The 19214-nt window shown below is 35.2% G+C and overlaps 1 long non-coding RNA gene across 3 annotated transcripts in view; it reads left to right on the top strand.

The window, feature by feature from the left end:
* LOC128850909 (uncharacterized) overlaps nt 1-19214 on the top strand; it is a 373443-nt gene that overhangs the window by 93606 nt on the left and 260623 nt on the right. Inside the window, exon 1 of one of the 3 annotated variants that reach the window (XR_008448143.1) lies at nt 7107-7237. The exons of the other annotated variants lie outside the window; for them this stretch is intronic. This is a non-coding gene — a long non-coding RNA (uncharacterized LOC128850909). Of the gene's footprint in view, nt 1-7106; nt 7238-19214 lie in introns of those variants that run through there. 3 annotated transcript variants of the gene reach the window in all.

Below are 19214 nucleotides of genomic sequence, written 5' to 3'. Positions count from 1 at the left end.
ATTGATGTAGCTGGGAATTCAAGAAGAAGCTCTTTCCTTTCTCTTCTCTAGTAAATTTTCAATTTTTCAACTGCTATTTTTTTCCTTTTGACCTATTTAATCTTTTAAAGGTAAAAGCTATTCCCACCTCCCTGGGCCTTGTGGAAGGAACAGTGAACAGTGGAAAGAGGAATTTATTTTCAAGCTGTGAAAATGTTCTGCTAAATTCTAACGAACAAATCACTTCCCTTTTTTTTTTTCTTTGTGGAAGAAAGATGAAGGAGGGGTGGAAATTGATTCCTTCTCAGCCCTTTGCCATGTGATAAGGAGACCTAATGGCAAAATTGCAACTGGTACCCTCAATTCAGTTATAGTGTAGATTTCAAGAAACACTTGAATTAGAAAACACTGACTTTCTTAGGAAGCTAAAACATGACTTCACTGTAAAGAAAAAGAAACACAGCAGAAGAGATCTTTTTTCTGTGTTGGTTTACTTTAGTTTTGATTAAGATCAACCAGTTTACTGGTCAAGCTGCTGCAGTATTTTCCATGGACTTAGAAACCAGAAATTTCTAATAAAACAGTCAGTTAAGAAAAAACGAGGATATAATTTACCAGTGTCTCAAGCTAGCAAAAGTCACTTAGTGTTTCACTAACATAGACATGCAGTTTCTGTGTTGGAGCTGGCTCATAATCAGCACAAGATACAAGCAGAACAATGGTACCGTAGTAGTCACTTGGGAAAAGTGACTGAAAAGTGTAACAGAAACTATCTGTACACACACTTCACAGCCATCCATAGAAGTAACTGCATGTACTTATCCAGAAAATTTGTCCAGAATAGATATGCATTGAAAATTAAGGTGCGTAGTGAAGGCTGAACAGGACAAAAGCATTTTGTACACTTTCTTTGCTTACCAATTAAGTGACACATATTTTAAAGTCTTTGACATGAGCAAATTTTTTATTTTTAAAGTACAGTAGGAATCAAGAACCTATAAAACTGCATTTCTTTTTTCTCCCCCAAGTTCCAGCACTTCCCTCATATGCTGTGCATTATGCATGTATGTCTGTGATTCTATCACCTTCAGGCTTGAAATCTGTATTAAAATTATTATTATTTTAAATTTAAAAGGAATTACCTAAAACATTTTGGACCTTCTGAAGTGTTTGAAATATTGTGTATGGGTAAATCATGCCCAAATTCTTAAAAATGTTTTTCATATTCTTTCCACTCTCCTTATTTCCCATTCTTCCACTCACTACAAGAAGCTCATGCACATCTCGACAACCTGTACCTGGCATTCTGATGGGAAGCATGCTTAGAACTCCATTTGGTCAGTTAAAGAACTGGCCACCTTGGTGTGAACGTTAACCCATTCCACGACATACATGTAGTTCAAATTGTTCTGAAAATCCTATATAAAACAGTCACAGTAGTTCAGTTCTGACCAGGTAATTTTTTAAGGTATCTCGAGATATTCTAGTATAGTACATTTCTCTTGACGCAATATTAAAAAAGCCAAGTGATTGCAGTGAACATTTCAAAACACAATAGTAAATATATTTATTATGAAAGAGTTTTCCAATATGAATCAATCTAAGTTTGTTAGTGCATTGTAGTAAAGATTAAGTATTCCCATTCTCAGAGAATCAGACTTAAATTAATTTCTTCCACAGATTTAAAAGAAAGTCTTTAAAACGTTTAGAGTGTGATGAACGTAATACTACTTTGTTCACATTGGAAAGGTGTATATTCTCTCCCACTGTGAAAGTGTATTTATTATTGGAGTCAGGTCAAAAATGCTTATAATAATGATGTTGCTAGGAGAGGTAACATTCAGTTTCTTTCTTTCCTTTCCCTACAGTTCTAAGCACACAATCATAATGCACTTGGAATATATATTGTTGAATGTCATTGAAATAAGTGGCTATCACTGTAGAGTGTTTCAAAATTGTAAACATGAGAATAAACTATTAGAAGAGGGAAGTTATGGCAGAAGACAGGGTGTTCTGAACAAGAATTATGTTTTAGGAATTTAATCAGTTCTACTCTGTTTCTCTAATTCAATCCCATCTATTATTCTGTGTTGGACATGAGCACATAAGAACCCTCAAAAAAGTTTGCTTTATTTGCCTTGTCTGCAAGCAAAGCTTTCATTGAATTTGGGGAATTAAATGTAAAGTAAGGAGTAGTTTATTCTTGGCAAAGCTGCATATCATCATAATATCATCAAAGCGTATAATGAGCGGGATAGAGAATAATGAAGAAGTGGAGATAAAAATTAGGAAGAGTAGACTGTCTTTCACAAAAACAGTTGACTTTAGAAGACAAGGGCTTTTAATAATTTGTGAAGCATATAGGACTGTGAAACACTGGCATTGAGTATCATTGAGACCACAAATTGAAGATGACTCAAAAGAGAGCGAATAATTGTATAAATATAAAAGTATCTAACATAATTATCATAATTATCACAACTTTGGAAGGTATATTAATTTTTGTAATTCAGGGTTTAAGGCAATCTCTAGCAGAGACCAAGAAAATACCTACTGAGGAACAGACTATCACAGTCAGATTATTTTTCTAATGCTCCTTTCTGCGGCTGCTGTCACATATTAGATAATGGAATTTGCCAAACTGTGAATCTAGAGATTTCTTTTCCTGTGAAACTAATAAAAATATCTGCTCTTGTCTGTTTTCTTATCTGAGAACCCCACAAAACTTTGGAATATGCAGCATTCCTGAGTGTTACTGAATGCACTGAAACCTCAGGTTCCATCCACCGCTACCTATAATACAGATTATGTGAATACTTGTTGAGGCTTCAGTTTGTGCATGCCAAAAGAGAGAATTTGAACCTAAGTATTGAGGGGATTGAATTAAAATTTCTAAACTACAGGAAGACATGGATTCCCTTTCTGTCTGTATCCCTCTCTTCAGTCACGTTAACTGAAGCTAATGGCCTGTGGCATGTTCTGTAGACACATCATTGGTGGCATACGCACATCTTGTGCAACTGACACAACTGTATTTGACTTTGGTCTTATTTTGCTTCAGAATATAAAGCCTGCTTAGATTTTCAATGTGTCACATTAGGAAATAGAATCACAGAATCACCAGGTTGGAAAGGACCCACCGGATCATTGAGTCCAACCATTCCTAACACCCCCTAACCCATGCCCCTAAGCACTTCATCTACCCGTTCCTTAAACACCTCCAGGGAAGATGACTCGACCCTCTCCCTGGGCAGCCTGTTCCAGTGCCCAATGACTCTTTCTGTGAAAAATTTTTTTCTGATATCCAGCCTGATATCCAGCCTCTGGTGGAGCGTCACACCATTCCCCCTTGTCCTGTCTTCTGTCACTTGGGAGAAGAGGCCAGATCCCTCCTCTCCACAATGTCCTTTCAGGTAGTTGTAGAGAGCAATAAGGTCTCCCCTCAGCCTCCTCTTCTCAAGGCTAAACAACCCCAGCTCTCCCAGCAGCTCCTCGTAAGACTTGTTCTCCAGCCCCTTCACCAGCTTCGTTGATCTTCTCTGGACATGCTCCAGAGCCTCAACATCCTTCTTGTGATGAGGGGCCCAGAACTGAACACAGTATTCAAGGTGCGGTCTCACCAGTGCTGAGTACAGAGGGAGAATAACCTCTCTGGACCTGCTGGTCACACCATTTCTGATCCAAGCCAAGATGCCATTGGCCTTCTTGGCCACCTGGGCACACTGCTGGCTCATGTTCAGTCGGCTGTCAACCATTACCCCCAGGTCCTTCTCTTCTGTGCTGCTCTTCAGCCACTCTTCCCCCAGTCTGTAGCACTGCATAGGGTTGTTGTGCCCCAAGTGCAGGACCCGGCATTTGGCCTTGTTAAACCTCATGGCATTGGCCTTGGCCCAGCTGTCCAGCCTGTTCAGATCCCTTTGCAGAGCCTTCCTACTCTCCAGCAGATCCACACTTCCTCCCAGCTTAGTGTCATCTGCAAACTTGCTGAGGGTGCACTCAATGCCTTTATTCAAGTCATGCCTTTATCCAAGTCATTGATAAAGACATTGAACAGGGCTGGAGGAATGTTCAGTTTGTTTTGTCTGAAGAGTGCATCCACTTATTTTAATCTAACAGCTTGAAAATTACTGGTCCAACAGTTAATTGTGTTTGCAGCTAGGTGGATGACTGATGTAGAGCACTGTGTTTAAGTGTATTCGGTGTATCTTAAGTTTAATTTCCGTCACTGTGATAATCAAATACTTTTTATTATCACTTTGCTTTTAAAAAATGCAACCATGCCCTAATCATTATAAACTGTGATTCCAATCACAACTTAAAATCATTGAGAACTTTCTTTTTACATTTGAAGGGCAAATGCAGCAAAGTCATGTCACTCAGGCATGAAAATATTTTTTCAGATTACTAAGGCTCCACCTCAGTGTCTTGTAAAAGAGAGATCATGGCTGACCAAGCAGCCCTGTATTGTTCCTATGATGAAAGAGATCAGAATTTGGATTTTACATTCATTTTCTTCAGTGAATATTGACAGGGAATTATTTTTTATTCCTTAAGGTCAAAGTTGTTTTTTTAGTAGTTTCTTAAACCAGTGCTTGAAATGCCAATAGTACGAAATTCAGCGATAAATACCAAGGGTTTGGAATCTCTCCAGAGGTAAAGATGATGTGTTGAAATTATACTCAAATGAAAGAGCCCAGAGGTGAAAGGAAAACAGAAACCAGGGATTTATCTCACCTCATCTTTGATGTGCAGTGTAGACATCAATATCTGAGCCAAGCAGACATTGCTAATCAGATTCCCTTTATAATCAAGAGAAACAACTGTTTTTAAAGCAGGATGCATTTGATAGAATTTGGATGTCTTCTTGGGGATGATATAATTTCCACCTAAGTGTCTTTTTCTCTTCCTTGGCTACAAAGGGATACAAAAAAGACTAATTTAGATGCAGACATGTAGATAGTTATGTATGGTTAAATAAATACCACTTTGAAACACTGCAGACAATGGCAAGAACAAACGACTTTGCAGGTATATTGATGGCTTTAAATAACAGTCCAATGCTATTGGGAATGCAAAATGAAAATGTAAAGGCAAATCTGTACATTGTAATTAAAACTAAAAATCAGGGAAAGCTGTTTCTGTAAATCACTGCTTTGCTTTTAAAGAAGAAAAATTAAAAAAAAAAAAATTACTAGTTAACACTTACCAATCTGATGCTAAGCATTTATTTACTGACCGCTTTAAAAAAAAGTCAGGGCTTCTTGCATTCCTCAAAACAATAGTGTTCTGTATTTAAAAGAAGAAACAGCCACAAATGCAAAGGAACAGTAATATCAAAATCTTGTCAGCAGTGGGTACTCCTGAAGGAGCTAGTTTGCAGCTTGAAGAGAAAGCAGAACAAATCTTTCAAAGCGGTCAGATGAAAAGTTGTGATATTCCAACCAGGTTTATATATGTATAATCATAAAATGACTTTCATGAACTCCATTCAGGGATAGTAACAGTAATAATCACAGCTGTATAGTTCAACAAATGTAGTAATAATTATATTTATATACATTTTCTAAAAAAAAAAAAAAATTTGCAATATACTATGTATTATCACGGTTCTTAGCATATTGGTCCTTCTTGTGCCAGAGCTCCATGCCTTCAGTCAGAACCACTACTCTCTATTCCTCTTTCTTCTGTAAGAAAGGAATTTTATGGCTGCTTCAGGTAACATAACCAAATGAGTCTGCAGCATTGATTCATGTGGAGGCACTAATATATTGTCCAAATTGTTCATTATGTCATTTATTTTCCAAACATTGTATTTAGATGCCTTTATTACTACTTTTTACACTTTGCAAAGAGATCTTAACTACCTTTTATTAAAATAACGCTCAGGTCAATTTCTTCAGTTTATCATTTAGTCTGAAGCAATTTGCCAATTTTGTGAAATCTTTGCCGGTTCTCCCAAAATCTAATAATGCTGTCTCATTCCAAAATTTTGCTTCTTACTTCTTTTCTAAAATAATATAAATAAGTTAAATTAATACCCTCTTCCTGAGACTCTAAGGTGTGTACCATTGACCTTTATCATAGTGAGAAATGGTTGTTCAGTCACAGACCTTGACATGTTTACCTAGACAGCCTTTAAACTGTGACAAATCTGCCTTCTCTCTAAAGCTTAATTAGCTCATTTAGGACTCTCCCAGAAAAGATTTTGACAAAGACCTCTTCAAAGTGTTTCTTCCCCATTCTTCACTTTCCTCTTACACACAAAGACATGTAGTACTGACATAAGACACTGTAACAGAGAAGGAACTAGTATAAGTAAGTCAAATTCAAGGTTAACTACATAGTGACGAGGTATTGTTGTTGCTTTGGATTTCCCAGCTTTAGAGACTGTATTTCTCACATTGGTTGGTTTTTACACCTAATTAATAGATTTATTAGCTGTGCTAGAATCAATACCCTTAATTCACCAAAGTGAGTTTTTTATATTTTACTTTCATTTTATTTTATTTTATTTACTTTTATTTTATTTACTTTTATTTTATTTTATTTTATTTTATTTTATTTTATTTTATGTTACAGTTTTGTTCTGAAAATTAAAATTGGACCATTCAGCCTTTTTGAGATAGCCTGGTTTAATATTTTTAATAAAATACTTTATGTTTTATTTTTCTTTATAATACATGTTGATAAACTTGTACCTATATCAGTATATATAAAATATATATAAAACCAGAATTCTGTTTGATCAGGATAATGTTTTAGACTTTCTTTTAGAAAGTTTTTTTTTGAAGTAAGGAAGATTCTCTTTTATTGTAATACAGCAAGACTTCAAAATCATGAAATTCTTTTCAAAAGAGTATTGTATTTTGTGGTGCTCTAAAGCAGCATAAACTTCCTTTCTTTTTTTTTTTAGCTCACTGACTTGAAAATATCTTAAAATCTGTTACTGGCAAAGATGCACAGGAAAACCTTACTGGTTGCACCATATGGAATAATTACAGTGACAGCCCTCAAAGGGGTAAAGCACTAGGATCTGTTTTGTACAGTCAGAGCAGTAAATTAATACCCCAAGGATTAACTCACCAAAGTCTGATGTAATCAGTAGCACAATAATTGTATCATGGACACGGAATTTTACCCAGCTAAACTGTCACTGTCCTTCTGCCGTACTGGATGGCTAATGGGAACTCTATCTGCTAAGGAGGAGCTGGAGCAGGTCTAGCATTTGTTTGTATTCCAAGTGACCACATTAACACAGGTAAATGATCATGACAGCAGCATAGCATCTCATTTATTTACTTATTGTTTTGTATCAGTCTTGTTGTGAACATGTTGATGAAAAGCATCACAAGCTTTGAATTAATAATAGGTAACGACAAAATGAATCTGTCACATAATATTTTTCCGTATAAGTACTGGCATTTTTAGCTCTTCATTCAGTGTTTCATGGTGATTTCAAATAATGTTTCCAGTGGGTCCGAGGAAAGTAACATGGCATTGATCACCTTGTATATGTTAACATCTTGAATTAAAGCAATGAAGCATATGGCTATGTAAATCCTCATTTTTGCAGTGAGCAACATGCATTGAAACACATTTAAAAAATGACAATGTTCTGCAATGCTAAATTCATGACTGAAAATTAATTTCTTTTAGTAAGTGTGGCTAGTTCTTTTATAATTTTGTTTTTAATAATAGGAATGGTCTTTTCAAAGAATCCTCTTAGTTTCATCTGGGAAAATGTTTTTTGTTAGATGATAGCTTTTTGAAATCTAATATACTGTATGAAGATTTATGCGTTAACAATATTTGACTGCAAGGTTTAAAAGACTGAGCACCAGAGGCTATTTTATTTTAGTCTGAGACTGAATTTTTTTGTATGCCAACAGAAATTTGCAGAATATATGGCCTGTATAAATAAACAGCAGAGCTGGAAAGTCTATACTCTTCAAATGGTTCAGATGAGTCACTTTCTTCGAGTACAAAATGTACATTATTGTGCTTTGTACCAAAGCAGTTGCAATAAACAGTATATTTATATTTTTAGCAATTAAGCTTCACTGTTTCGAAACAAAGTTATTTCTGCCTATAGATACCTTAATTTTGGTAATGCATTTAGTGTAGTGAGATAAATGCAGACACTGTCTGCTTTGTGATAAAGCTCAATTAATACCCAAAGGATTAACCTTCAGCACAGAGTATACTGATTCTTTTTTTAGAAATTACTATTAAATGCTCTTTAAAACACGGTTTTAAAGATATAGGTTGCTGGGGATGGGACAGGGAAAGAAAAATATTGCTCATTTAAACTCAGCAGGTTTTTAACTCTGTCATATCTGCTTTAACAATTTCAGTGAAGTGTATTTGTTTGCTTGTTTTTATCTCTATTTTCTCAAAGGACTTAGTTGTTATCCCAGTACTTCTATATTTTTCTTCATCAGAGTTATGTTTACAAAAGCAAAACACAGATTCTGGTGCCAACGGTACACCAAGAAAGTGCTATTCTGAAAAGCATCTCTTCTACCATAAGCAATTATAGTGTTTCAAAATAATTCTTAGTTCTCTTAAGTCCTTTCTTGGTTGGTAATTGTTATAGGAAATATTGGCTTCTTCTGCGGTCAGACCCACTGATGTCAATGAGATTACATTGGGTCAACTCCCTTGGCATGTTTAAGCAAGATAGAACTATTGGATTTGAGTAGTATTCACTGTAAATCTATGACATGCTACCAAAAGATGGTTAATGAATCACCAAGACCTCAATATTTGTTAAAAGTCTTGAGCAAATCACCTAAGAATCTCATTAACTGTGCTGCAGACAGTTCTAGAAAGGCTTTTCTGATGCAACACTTAGAAAGAGTGGCCTAAAATGTGTATGAAACAGGGTTTTGGTGACAGATGAGTAACTGAACTTAAAAAAAAAAAAAGAAGAGAAAAAAATCACTGTCCAACCGCCTCTGAACTTACAGAGAAAAGATCATGATCATTTGCCTTCAAATGTCCTGCTTAACATTATAGCAAAGATAATTAAATGTTGCATTCTCATTACTTAATAAGGGGAATATTGCTAGATTTTTCATTCATTAGTGAAAAAGTTAAAATTTACTTTATTTCCACTGAAGACTACTTTTACTGTATAGAGATTTGAAACACGTTTAAATTTCTGTTATAGACAGTCGAACTTATATCAAGTATATCACCACCAGGTTAATCAACGATAAACTCAGGAAGTAATTAAAGTGTATTTCTACATGAAAGCTATTGAAAATGTTTTGTATATTAAAATAAATCATTTTTTCAGAAGTTTAAGAAATAAATCTTTTAGTCACAATACTTTGCCATAGTATTGTATATCTCCCTTAGTCTTGTGGTCTCAAAAAAGTCTGATTTAATTGCACCCTTTTACTTTGTCCTAAAGTTTTTCCCAACATAAAAGAAAATAAATCTAGTTATGTTTTAAGCCCATTGATTATTTTGGTAATCATGGTCTAGATTTAGGGTATCTTTTGGGGTGATCTGCACATCTAATTTAAGTATCTATATGGAATATGTTGTGATATCTCATATACTGAAATCCAGCACTTTTATTTTTGTTATAGTTCATGTTCTTTGAAATTTTTTGAACTCCAGAACAAATATATTTCCACTTCTTGATTAAACTGTTCTACCAAGAAAGGGTATTTTCAAAATTTGCATATGTCGTCTATATATACTACAGTATTTTGCATGGTATTATGAGCATTTTTCTCTCTTTTCACAGCATTTTAGCTGCACTAAGATGTACTGTGGAATTGTTATGATCAGAGATATTTTATTCTAATAGTGTAAAAATATAAATTCTGCTTATTCACATGACAAATAAATATTATTTTTATGTAATTCATTAAAAACATTCCTTTGACACTTCTGGCAGAGCCCCTTCAGGGGCTGACAGCCTGTCCCAGCCATCAAGCTGCTGGTGGCACTGCTTTTTGCTCTCTCTTTGCCTCTACAAAGTACCTACATGTGCACCAACTAGATAAGTTTGCACTCACTCTCCAAGGAAGTAATTTCAAAATGTATCTCGAAGGCAGTATGTGCAGAAGACTTTGCACACGTTCAAAGCAAAGCATGTGACTAGGTGTTTTTTTACTGGCTCAGGTCCAGACTGCCTTATGAAATACAGGCAAATTATGAGAATTTAAAGTAGAAAGGAAATTACTTAATAACACTCACAGTAATCTATGCATGGTTGGGGCTTTTTTTCCAAGGTGCAGAATTAACATAGTCATTAACTTTCTTTTTCCCTTTTCTCCTGAGAACAATTTAAAAATGGGAAAAATCCACGTACTGTATTAGAAAATCTTCAGAATTATTTTTTGTACCTCAACAGTAGAGTAAATACTGTGGAACAGCGCCTAAACATTTGAGGAAAACCTTGTGTTACATTTATTGTGCAGTAAATTTTCTATACAATGCATAAATTGTTGTCAAGCATGAACACAGTACCTTGGGCATAAATTAATTTATATAATATGCACTCTCCTTTCTCATCTATACTTTATGTGAGTATCGCTCAGTATTTAAAAAGCATGAACATGAAGTAGCTTTATAGCCAAATGCCTTCTCCATTTTTCAGTGTACCATGCTATGTAGGTGAAAATTGTCCAAATGTTATGCTTTCATAACAATGGAGCAAATTATGAAAACCCATATCTCTTCAGTTAACTGGAAATGGCTTTTGCTCAGTGTGTTCCATACTATTTACTTAAAAGCTCTCTAAAGCGGTCCAGGTCTCTCGGTAGTCACTGTCATCAGTGAATATGGAGTTCTTCTCACAGGAAAACAGAACCCACAAACACAGAGGATTTGCTAGCATGGTGATGGAGAGATAGACAGGAAACTGATCTTTTGTCTTCATTAATGTAAATACATATTGCTTTTTTGTTTGGTTTTAAAGTAACCTCAATAGGTGCATATCCATATTTATATGACTTAATTTTTGTTTAACTAATACCCATCTCAGTTTGAGTTTGTGAAAAAAGACAGTAACCTTCATTGAAAAGAATAAAAGGTGTAATGATAGGAAATATTTTCACAGAGGGTGACCATTTTTAAAACAGGATGAAAAGAAAGACAAGGATGAAAATCTGGTGGAAAGTTAAAACCAATAAGATGTCTATCTTACAGACAGTTGTGTAGCTTTATAGTCACAGCGGTACACACAGAATCATTAAAAAAATAAATAACATTCCAAAAGAAACTAGGTGAGAAAACAATGTTACTTTATATTGGTTCAATCTACTCTATGACTTAAGTTTTTTTCTGTGAATTACCTTGGAACTACACTAAAGTTGAAAATTGCAGTGCTCAGGCAATAGGAATTTGAGCACTTAGGATCCTATATGCAAAAATTAACTATCATATAATTAATTACTACCATAATGCTCAGTAGAAAGGGATCCTATAAATCTCTTGGATAAAAATAGCATTCAAGAAATATTCTTCATAATTTCTTCTCTCTGTAATTAGGAATTTAAATCTCCTTATGTATACACAGATCTACTGCTGGCTGGTGGTTAGACTTCACCAAAAAACCAGAGCCTTACAGTTTAAATAAATAGAGGAGTTTGTAACATAGAAAAAGTCAAGTGAAACAATAAAGCAAGATTTGGTCCTTAGATATGGAGCAAGTGGAGTGTGTGGAATGCTCTGCGAAGAAGCTGGTTAGAGATCAAGGCTCAAATAAGAAAAGTTACAGGTTGGAATTACGCCAATGAAAGAAACCACAGAATTTCCTACTTGAAAGATTTTAGATTGCATTTATTATGAGGTTTAAGTGAGACCACACCATACTGAAATGATTTGTGGCACCTATTCAGGAGTTACATAGTTTTACAAAGCATAAATTAATTATAACCTACACATATGACTTTCAGCTGTAAGCTGTTGAGAGATTTTAAAGCTATTCTAGAAACTTTCTGGAAGAATCGTGTAATTTGAGTGAAGTAATTAAAGCACCTAAAAACTATGTATGAGGTTTTTTTTTTTCCTTCCAGCATAAAAACTTGGTGCAATCGATGATGAAAATAGAAGTACTTCAGCACTGCAAACAAAGAAATAGCTAGAGTATACTCTAGCTACACTCTACTACTCTAGCTATACACTCTACAGCTATTATAGCTGTAGGTGTAATTGAGCTGGCTCTGAAGTGACTATTTCAAGTTTTATATCCATCCCACCCACTGCCCGAGGTTGCAAGGACTGCAGCCTAAGCTATAAAAAACACTTTGGGGTAAATCCACTCACTGTCAGTTCTATCACTTCAGGACTGCCATACCCCAAAGCAATGCAGAAGAAGAAGTTGATGCTGAATCTGCATGCTCTTGGGAGTCTCACAGCCATCAATGTGCTCCTCTTAGTGCTTATTCCTCACCTGGACCTGACATTCCCTCCACAGAGCAAAGAGTTTCTGAGCTGAATTCTGTGGGACACATATACACTTTCTCAGAAGCTAGAACAAAAGGATTTTATAGGTGTTTCCATGCAGGTGTTTACAAATTATCAAGAATGTTGATACTCATTTGTCTTTCAGAAACTCAGCTCATTGCCTTCTATTTAAGAACCTTAGCATTTCCAGGAGACAAAAAAAGTCTCATCAGGATATTTACAGTAATTTTGTTTTCATGTATTAAAATTGACAAGTGATAATTTTGGATTTTTATTTTTTCCATAAATCCTAAATTCCCATAAAACTACTGTGGGGTTGGGTTTGTAGAAATTATTTTTCATGGAAAAATAATATATTTTACAGAGAGTATTCTTAGTAAAATTTCTAGTTTATCTACGAGCATATCCAAAACTTCACAAATGGAAAAGCTGACAGATCTACAGAGTGCAAAAAGCACTTGTTCTTTTTCATCAAAACAAGTCTTAAGTTTGTGTTGTAGCATAATGACTACTTTCAGAGAAAATGATCCAGGTGTAAGTAATTGCTACATCTGTTATGTTTTTCTGTGTGAGGTTAGGCGATAGGGAAATATTCCAATAGTGCCTTCTATTCTTGTAATTATCTTTGTATTGCACACACTATATCAGTATCTCAGTAGTGAATATATTATAGTTCCTGCGGCAAAAGAAAAAATTTAAATTTCTGTGCCAGGTAATCAAAACAAACAGAATGATCTCACCAAAACCTCTTTGGGGTTTTTAATGAAAATACCCCCAGTGTAGCAGAATGCTTTACAATCAAATTTTTTTTAGTTACCTGTATTTTGAAGCTACTGTAACAGAATACTATACAGATCTTGTGGAATACCTGAAACACCTTGTATAATGTTCCCAACCTTTAGAGCAGATGGTGCATGCTTTTAAAAGCTAATGTCAGGAGACTGGGGTATAGAATATGTGTTATTATCTCACCTTGTTAGTATAAGCTATTCGTCTGAATAACAAATGATGTCTTAGAAAATACACAGTACCCCATATTTCTCCCCATATTGCAGCTCCATGTATTGCCACATTCTTTCCTGATTCATGCAAATGTAACTTTTAAAAAAATCTTGTAGTAAATGAAGGGAAGGTGAAGGAGAGCTCAGATTCCTGGAGCAGCACATACAGGTTTGAGAATGCAAAGGTAAGAAAGAACTGCCGGAAGAACAGAATCATTTTTACTTCACAAATGAATGTATAATCTCCATGAAATATGAAGCTGAAACAAATTTGGAGATAGTAGTCTGGTGCATAAAGCCTGAAAGCTGCAAACAAAATTTACTACCTGACCAGCAGTAGTAATAGTACAGGCTATACTAAAACTTTATGATTATCTTTTAAAGCTGAATAAAGTAATTTTAGATTCTACTGATATATTAGCTATTTGCATCAGTATAATGATGAGTAGTTCAGTGGTTTGAAGGAGAATAGTGTAGGTGAATCAATAATTCATGTCTCTGAATGATAGAACTAATATAGCAACCTCCTGAAATGTCAGCATGCAGTGTGAAGCCTATTAGTGAAAGGGCTTTTTCACAAAGAAGTTAAATAACTATTACTCAGAACGAAAGACTATGGATCTAAATATTTAGAGATAGTCAAGTATTCTTGAAAGTCTTTTCTGTTGGTACATCTTAGATAAGTTAATATTTCTGATGCAGTAAATGTTTATCCTAACTCCAGAAAATGAGGGGGAGAGCTGTGAATCATGATGTCACTTGTTTGGGTTGTCATATGGGAACCAAGGGTAGTGGTTGATCATGCATTCCCCGTTTCCACTTGCATTAACTAGGAATTAGCAGACTTGGTTTTGGTCTCATACTTTTGTTCACCTGTGCCCAGGCATGACGAAGCAAAGTCAGTGTTCATGCCCATGTGCTAAACACAGTTTTAAAGAGCATACTTCATTCTGAAAGGGTCATAAACCAGAATATTAATATACCTAATGTATACATTTTTGTTACAGCTAAAAAAGCTAAATATCAGGATTTAGGTTTTTTTCAGGTGAAATGAAAGTAAGCTAGCAGTTGACGGTAACTATGAAAAAATAATAATGGCTGCATGAAGGGTCTATGCAAATAGGTTTGTGAAGTGGGCAACTGCAATCATGCAGCAGTGGAAGAAATTTCATATAGGCATCTAATCAAGGTCTCTCCCTCTATAGTCTTTCTGGAGTGTTTACATTACCAGACATGAAACAGTGACAAATTTCTTCACGAGAAAAATTAATCACCTGCTTCATGCTGTACCCTTAAAAATCTTGAGGTGTAAGTGGACTATTTTTATTATCATATTAGGGTTGCATTTATATTAAGCAAAGGTGTCTTTACACTGTTCCTGCTATACGTTTGTAGCTGTAGATGAAAATAAAGCTAATACCAATTCAACTGAAAAAAATACAAATCACACCAAGTGGTCATGTTTCTCAGAAATAAGTTTAAATAGCTAATAAAATGTAACGTGCAACAGTTTCTTATTCAAAAAGGTCAGATTCCTTGGTATGTTCAGACTGATGAATCCACATGTGAGGTTTATGGCTGCTTTGAGTCACCAAAGCAGTGCTTTGCAGCTAAAATGCGTCAGTATCCCTGTCCTGCTCTATGAGAAGAACTGCTTATTGCACTTTTTTACTACTTGCATCAAATCATAAGCATTTTTTTCCATCTAGCTTATGCATCCATTTAGATCACAGCTGCTTTTAGCATATTGAATACCTTCAGCTGTTTAACTGAATGTGGTTCCTAAGTTTCCTGAGCAATATTTTTTTTTTTTTTTATCCTGATTTTCATAGCTTCTCAGTCTAGAGTATGTTGACTTGGGTCTGATTTTTTCTTTTCCCTAGACAAATGCAGCTACACTAAACAATGCAAAACATCTGGATCAGAAGTGATGGGGTGGAATTCTGCAGATACATAGCATAACACAGTGTTGGGAGCACATCCTAATAGCTGGTTAAGTAGTAGGAACGCAAAAATAATGCAGGCAGAATAAGACACTTGACGTTACTTGAAGCAGAGCAACAGTTCTTTAAATTGCTATCCATTAACTCCCTGCAAAGTCTAAATCATTGTTTAATTGATTTCTCATAAAGTGCTAAAAATATTACTGTGTGAAACAAATGTCAGTTCCATAAATTGAAGAACTTCAAGTAAATGGAAAACAGACAAACTACAAGCAGTGTTACATAATTTAAAATACAGATTTTGGTTAACTTTTTAGAATAATTTTATTTTTTGCTCGTGCAATACTCTGCAAATCCCTCTGGGTATGTTTGAAGAATACAGATACTTGGTTGCTGCAAATTTGCTGTTCCGTTAAGTATAATACATGTACACATTGTATATTTTCCATTATTACTGGTTTATTATTTTACCTCAAATCATAATATCTATCTCTTCTTAGTTCTTTTAGCTGAATTTAATAATTTCATTTTTAGCATTAATGAAGCTTAACGTTTTAGTTCTGCTACAAAAGGGTTCTGGGTTATTCCTAGCCTAATAATTAGGGTAGGGCACATTGCCACCAACTTGACCATCTCTGACCATTACCTGAACATCTCTGACCTAAGTCTGCTCTCTAGTATAGGGTTGGAGATGAGTATGGCCTTGAGGTTGGGCATTACCTCATAGAGTACTAGTTGTCATATATCAAAATTTTCTCAGGAGGACGTTCAGAAACAGTAGGAATGCATGGGAAGCAGTATATGAGTATGTAGCCTCACACAAAGGTTTCACAAATATAGATATATTCCTCGTGGCTACTTCCATGCCATACTGAGGAGGGAAGGTGTCACAATAAATAAAGCCACTATCTGGAAAATAGGTAGACAAGCCAGCACTGCCAGCTCTAAGAGTGTTTTTGCTAGGGGTGGGAGTTTATGACAGTATCTGTCCCTTCTGACTCACTCAGCTTTATGCTGTGGACTTGACCTCAGAGATGACTCCTGGAAAACTAAGTATAGTAAACAGGAAAGCAATACACAGAATGTATAACATCTGAAGACTTTCGGGTCTTTTGTTGGTATCAACCCTGATGTGTACTGGAGAGTAAATTCATCTCTCAATTTCCAAATGCTGAAGGGCTTTCTGAACATTCTGTGAGGAGTCAGATCTTTGTTTAGAAAGCCGTGAAAAGTCTGCTAGTGAGTTTTCCAACTTGATGTTGAAAGTGATGACTCTGTCTGACACAAAGATGGAAATAACATTAACATTTTGAGGACTTGAGCACATTTTAATAGGATTATGTAATATATAATTTTCTGTCATCTAGACATATCTTAACAGCCAAGATCTCCTCAAACACTTGAGATGCATCCTTTATCTCACCTAATTTTAAGCATTGAGTTTACAGAAATCTGAGCTCGTGTAGGCTTTTTTAGGAAGAACTGAAGAAAATGAGTGAGAGTAGCATTTCTAGGAGTCAAATCATCTGACTGATTTTAGACTTTGAAATAAATTGTCTACAGGTGCCACTGCCTAATGCTGGAGGGTTGGAAATAAACGATCTTTAAGGTCCCTTCCAACTCAAACCATTCTATGATTCTTCAAATACAGGCACAATCTTTCTTTTCTATTAGATTTTTTTTTTTTTATGGATTACTGGGAAAACTGCAGTTTCTAGTAACTAACAACCTATTCCCCCCAGTAAAAAAGAGAAGACTTGCTTGGTATATTTTCCAGACTCCTATTTTTATCATGTAATAACTGCCAGTGTTCAAAATTATTTAAATGAAGGGAATTTGTTAAAAGATGTGTTTAACCGTAGTCATTTTAGCATAAAGTTTATTTGTCTTGTTTCATGGTTGGTCTGGACTTCAGAAGAGAAACATTTGGGGATGGAGAAGTAAAAGAAATAAGTTTGGGATTTTTTGAAATAATATAGCTTATGGTTTTTTTTTCAATTTGATTTCATAAATATACATGGCTTCCTAATCTCCACTGACTGCACCTAGAATTCTGTGATTTTTCAGGGAATCTTTGCTTTACCTACTATCAAAGAAGCTGTGGCAATTTCCAGAAATATAAATGGTTGACAGACACTATTTTTTGAGGTGGCATGGGATTCTTCTTACTCTGAACACAGTAACTGAGGAAAAACTACCTGGAACGCATTGAGCTTCATAAAGATAATGCTGTGAGAGAGACAGAGAGAACCCAGCCATACTGAGGTCTCACCTGGAGTAATGTGTCCAGCTCTGGAGCCCTCAACAGAGGAAAGACATGGACCTGTTGAAGCAGCTCCAGAGGAAAGCCACAAAAATGATCAGGGGAGTGGAATGACTCTCCTAAGAAGAAAGGCTGAGAGAGTTGGGGTTGTTCAGCCTAGAGAAGAGGAGGCTCCAGGGAGACCTTATTGTGGCCTTTCAGCACTTAAAAAGTTGTTAAAGAATGATGGGAACAAACTTTTATTCATGGTCTGCTGTGATAGGATAAAGGGTAATGTTTCTTAAATGAAGGGATGGTAGATACTCCTCCGAATTAATAAGGAGGAGATTCCCCACTGGAATAGGTTGCCCACAATACTGGTAAAAGCTCTATCCCTGGAAACATTCAAGATGAGGTTGAATGGAACTCTGAGCAACCTGATTTGCCTGAAGATGTTCCTGCTTACTGCAGAGGGGCTGGACCTTTAAGGTGACCTTTAAGGTTTCATCTAACCCAAATCATTCTATGATTCTATGATTCTATGATTCTATGATTCTATGATACTTAGGCAAAGAGACAAGAATTTTGTTGAATGTTAAATTATTAAATATATTATTTTGCTTATTTGGTGAGTCACAGAAATAATAAATTGTAGATGATATTTGCTTTGACTGCAGCTCTAAATTGCTTCTCCTTTGTTTGCTAAAAAACCTGAAAGATGTGTATATGTTCTAAGTGAAAATTGAACATGCCTAACACTAAGGAAATAAACAGCATTTGTTCAATTATTGATTTTTTTTCACAATTTCAGAAAGAAATTTTAAAATAATAGCATCAGTGATAACAAAAATAATAATGCAGTCAAGGGAGAAAAATATCTCCTTCCATTTGAGTAAAATAGAACATTAATTGTAGATTTTTACTCTTGCATAAATTGGGTTATTCCTGATGTATTCAAAGGAGGGTAAGCAGATACCACTCTGTAAAATTTATTCCTTTGAGATGCATTATTGATTTTTTTTCTGTTTAACAGAAACAAAAGTATTTTCTCATATGTAGAAGTATTGATACTGTAAAATTAGGAATGTCAGTGTTTCATGGAAATATTGGCATATATATTTGCTCATAAATTAATCAATGATCACCTTTCCAAAGGTAAATATAACACAATGGTTGTTTCTTTCTTCTCAGAAGGAAACCAGGCAATCAGAAAGAAAGTCAAAAGGCACACCAGACATGAACTTGACTATTGCTTTTAACTTGATCCTGTACTTGTTGAAGGTGAAAACGCAAAGGAAAACAAATTAAAGTTGTTGTAGCACTTTAGCAGTGCTTTGCTGTAATCACAGTGGTCTCAGCACATACACAGAACCATGTTTGCAAAAGTTGGTAATATTTTTACAGCAACAACCAGCCTGGTTTGAAACAGTTAAATAGAATGTCAGGCAGAGGTGATTTTCTTCAGGTCTGAAGTAAAAGCAGAAGTTTCCAAAACTAAATGCTAGTTGGAAACAATTGCTCACATTTTAGACAGATATTAGACACCTTAATACACAGTGACAAGAATGTAGTGGTTGGATTTCTTTGATGTGTTTCATGATAACCACTTGAGCTGAAAAT

This window comes from Cuculus canorus, chromosome 1 (genome assembly GCF_017976375.1).
Source record: "Cuculus canorus isolate bCucCan1 chromosome 1, bCucCan1.pri, whole genome shotgun sequence".
Lineage (NCBI taxonomy): Eukaryota > Metazoa > Chordata > Aves > Cuculiformes > Cuculidae > Cuculus > Cuculus canorus.
The sequence above is the reverse complement of the archived record's forward strand: the minus strand, read 5'-3'. Positions and strand labels throughout refer to the sequence as shown.